The sequence below is a fragment of the Meleagris gallopavo genome, chromosome 3 (genome assembly GCF_000146605.3).
Source record: "Meleagris gallopavo isolate NT-WF06-2002-E0010 breed Aviagen turkey brand Nicholas breeding stock chromosome 3, Turkey_5.1, whole genome shotgun sequence".
NCBI lineage: Eukaryota > Metazoa > Chordata > Aves > Galliformes > Phasianidae > Meleagris > Meleagris gallopavo.
The window spans coordinates 44,534,305-44,538,986 of record NC_015013.2 but is presented as its reverse complement, the minus strand read 5'-3'; the positions used below and the strand labels follow the sequence as shown (position 1 = coordinate 44,538,986).

Below are 4,682 nucleotides of genomic sequence, written 5' to 3'. Positions count from 1 at the left end.
TCCCCAAATAGATTCAGTTCAGTCACTTCATTCTATGCTTTGACTGAGGTAAGAACCACAGTTTGGTACAGTTTCATACCTGCAGTTCTAGTGACAGAGAAGGAATATGACAAACAGCCTGATTTGCAGATTACACCCATAAGCTCCAGCACTACAAATAAATCATAGAATCTTTAACATCGGAAGTCACTACTAAAGGCCATCTAGTCCAATTGCCCTGCAATGAACAAGGACACCTAAAGCACGATCAGGTTGTTCAGAGCCCCTCCAGCCTTGCCTAAAGGGTTGGTGTGCTCTCTCCCCAGACCCTGCAGTCTCCAGGAAAGTTATTCACTCTCTCTGACAAATTCCACAATCAACAGCCTCCCACTGGTTTCTATGCCAAGGTTCAATACTGTAAAAAAAGAACACCCACCTGGCAGACCCCAAGTGGAGCATATCTGTAGCTCTGTAAACATTTCATCTTAACCATTATGTGCATTCAAGCCACTTAACAGCATCGTTAGGATAAATAAGTATAGGTGGTAAGAACTTAAGGGTAGGTGTTTCATCCCCATCTTCTGTGAGATGTATCTTCAGAGAGCTTCCCCTGCCTGCATGCCACGGTGGTCACAGTCACCCTGAGATGGCTGCAGAGAGCCACAGAGCAGATGGATGCTGCCTCCCCATTCTCCCCAAAACACTTCTGTTTGGATTTTAATTGACCTAAAATGGAAGCCAATGAGATTTTAATGACACTTGTTTTTTTTATCCACAAGAAAATCTAAGCCCATGCCTACTAGCCTGGAAAATATTGTTCCTGCAAAGGTGCATAATTTTTTCCCCTTGACACCTTTCACCTGCTCCCACTGAACTAGGTAAACAGCAAAACTTCCCTTTATAAAAAAGCCAGATATATTTCTAAAACACTTGAAGAGGGGAAGGAAACCTAACAGTCATTTTAGGATCCCTCACGCAAACTGGCATTTACATTTATCAGGGTTTTTTTAGCTTGCCACCCATTAAGTGCTTCCTAGACTTTCTGTTGATGTAACCAACATTTTTATGAGTGTTCTGGGACAGCAGCAGGGTTTTAAAACGTAACAGGAAGTCTATGTGAATCTCTCTCATGCTGTTCTCTATCATTCTTCTCAGAACACCATAATAAATATTCTCCACTATAACAACACAGATCAGTTTGGTCTTCTTTTGCCTTTTTTTTCAGTAGCTGGACAATTTTAAAGAGTAACAAGCAGCACATTTGCAGCCAAGGTGAAGTTCATTTCAACTTTAAAAATACATCAGCATCTTTTGATTCTTGTGTATACATATACACATACCCGTATATGCCGTCACATACAATGTCACTGCTCAGATTTTTCTCCGGTCTGAGTGGTCCTGCATCACAATTTGCTTTGTCATCACTATGGCGTAACGTCACCTGTAAGAGCTGACACACAGGAACCACAGCACTGCCTGCAAACTGCTACACTATGTCCTATTGTAGCATCATTTTTAAATAGCCACCTCCAGGCACTCAAAAAATAATAGAGCTAGACACAGCTCACTGCCTCTACAGTCTTGCTTTAATGTTACAGAGTTGTCCAACAGTTACTCGTTCCATAGAAAAAGTGCATAGTAACAACTCAAAGCATCAAAGCATACAGGGAGGTGCTGCTTTCTGAAATACTCTTTATAACACATAATTTAAGCAGCATTTGAGTACCTGCTAATGAAACAACATAGGTATTTCCCCTCCAAAGTTTCCATCTGTGCGTGTTAATTTAAGCAGAAAAGCCAAAGAGCCCCACGCACACTGAAATCTATTTTTTTTCCTTCAAAGGCAGGATAAACACCTGGATCCCACTGGCTGTGCTCAGGAGGCCAATCCAACAACTGCATTTGTGAATACTGTTTATGTTTACAAGAATTCAACAGAATACACTATTGATGTCCTGAAGAGATGACCATTCTGATTCATCCAATATCTCTCTGATGAATCACACTCACTGAAAGGAGAACAAAAAGCAACTCCACCACCTACCAGGAGTTCAATGATGCGGCTTGAAGGAACAAGTGGAAACTTCCAACTAAGAGCTGAACTTTCTCACCCACAAAAACTCTTTGAGGTATTTTCTTCTAACCTACTGTCACTTACCAAACACTAAAACCTGTGCTCAACCCCTAACAACAAACAAAATAAAGCCACCAACAAAGAAGATAGCGCTCCCAAGGCTCCTACAGTTCTTACCTTATCTTGGTCAAAATTCAAAAGTTCAGAAAGTAAATGCAGCTTCCAGGAAGTGCCTGGGCTGGAGCTGGCTTCCCAAAGCCAATCTGCCCATAATGCAATTCAGCAGTCAGAAACCAGGGGAAGCTTTTTTCCAGCATTTTTTTTCTGGTGCACCATCTGAAAACACTAATATTTTCCTTAAAACAAAACTAATGAATTGTGCGTGAAAGAAAACAATTGGAGACAGAATAATTAAAAATTGTTATCAAGTGATGTAAACCACAACATTGTGGTTCAAGCCTTTATGAATCAAGAAAAGCAATTAGGGAAAGATGGTTTTGATGTCTGAGTTCAGACAGAGACAAACAACATTTTGCACATTTGAAGTTCATATGAGCAACAAAGAAACTGGCTTATGCTAAGACTCAAGCTTTAAATAAATAAAACAAAAACTTACAAATAAAAACTTAATAAAAACCTTAACTGAACACTTCCCACCACAATTGCCAAAAACTCTTTGGCCCCTGTCCCCCCAATTTGTCATTTGTTTTTTCAGCATTGTATTACTGTAACACAGGGGCATATCACATTGCATTAATCTCACTAAAAACAAGCATAGAAACAAATCTCTGTCTTATTACAGAGCACAGAACTTGATTTGCAAGGAAGTTTCGTGTTCCCATCAATTGTTTTTTAAGCCCTAGGTCTGCATCAGACTGAGCATAACATTTTGTCATGAAAATAAGAGGACGATGAATTAGCCCTGAAGCCAGAAGGGGACAAGCAGTGAAAGCTGTTCATTTTGGACATTTTATATCTCCTGTCTTCAGCAGCTACCCCAGACACTTTGATCTGAGCTGTGAGTGAACACACCGAGAGTTCCCTGTACAAGGTGACACTTCAGCACTTCAGATCTGATTCTAAAATGTTCTTATAATAAACTGTGTATTCCCAAGTACGTGCTATTTTTTAAAGTTTGGAAATTATTTCATACCAGCAAAGATGACATGCTTTATTTTAAAAGTAAATCAAGTTGAATACTCAACTATTAAGGAATTAAAGCATTAACCATTTTTTAAGAATTTAAGGATCATATTTCATCTTGGTAGATGTGTTATTTTTAATGAGCTGCCATTCCCCTCCACATACCTCCTTGGGGCTCTCCAGCCCGGTTAGAAACAGAACAGCAAACCCTACCCCAATGAGAGGCTGCAGCCATTTATCATTTTAAATTACAGCCATGCGGACCCCAAACACAACGAAAAGCTCCTCATTTTCCCTTCCTGGCACAGCTGCACACACTTACTGACCAGACAGGGGCAGGAGACACAAGGCATCGCGACGCAAGCGAGTCCTGGCGGCAGCCGTTCAGCTCCGGATGTAACCTCACCTTAAGCCATACAAATAACCATCACTCTGAACTCTGAAGAGTCTTTTTCCAGAAGCCCACGAAGCACTTCCTTCAGGCTTCGGGAGGAGCAGCGCGTTGGCTCAGGGCCGCTCAGGTGCAGGCAGAGAAGCGCAGCGGTGCGGGCAGCAAGGCCAGGCCTCAGCCCAGTGAGCGGCCTGCTGCGGGGCGGTCATGGGGTGAGGACACAACACCTACAGACACTGCACAGTGAGGTGCATGGGAGAAGCTGGTGTCCTGTCACTAATTCCTCTCTCAAGTCCGGCTGAACAAGGCCATTGGGTCCAAAAGCTCTGCAGAAGAATTTATTGTCATACTCAAAACAGTATGTAAACCTTGAGGGTTTACATTTCAATTTATCTGCAGATGAAGATGACCATAAGCAATTTCTGACATCAGTTCTCAGCGGTGGAGGCATTACTGCAATGCGAAAGTATCTCTGCATGACTGAGCATCAGGACTCAGAAATGCAAAACCTTTTTAGCCGAACTTCTTGTGATACAGAAAGAGCGGTGAGAGCCAACACACGAGTGAGCGCCCAGCGGAGCAACTCCTCCGCAATTGCAAAACCAGTGCTAGATACCACGGTGTCAGGAGACACCAACAAAACCCACATAGACACAACTCATTTTCTAGCATCTTTCCCTTTCCCAACATGGCATTTCCACCCATAATCCAGTGGAAAACACGGACGAGTCCTAACAAGTCTCAATCACAGGGTCCCCTAACTCTGCTGGGGGACTGCCTGGCACCACCATCACATGGCCTCGAGGGCACCCTAATGCCTACCCCATCCATCACCCAGCACATCGGTCACCGAGCCATTGACCTATAGGTGTGGGGATGGTCACACAGCAGGCGGGGAGCCCTCACCTGCTGCCAGCAGCCCGTGGAATCATGACTCCTCTAGCACCGTTGGTGGCCACAGAGCCATCTTCGGAAGGGGCAGCGAGTGCTGATAGCTGAGAGTGAGGGAGATTTTGGGGTCGTGGGGCTCCTCAGGGGCAGAGCTGCATGCTCCGGGGCCGCTCGCTGCCCACCAGCACAGGGGGAGCCGCAGCC

The 4,682-nt window shown here is 43.8% G+C and overlaps 1 long non-coding RNA gene across 1 annotated transcript; it reads left to right on the top strand.

The window, feature by feature from the left end:
* Window positions 1-474: 474 nt before the first annotated feature.
* Window positions 475-3,162, top strand: LOC109366987. Its single transcript, XR_002113710.2, has 3 exons — window positions 475-1,725; window positions 1,823-2,108; window positions 2,911-3,162. It is a non-coding gene; the product is annotated as an uncharacterized LOC109366987 (long non-coding RNA).
* The last annotated feature ends 1,520 nt before the right edge of the window (window positions 3,163-4,682 follow it).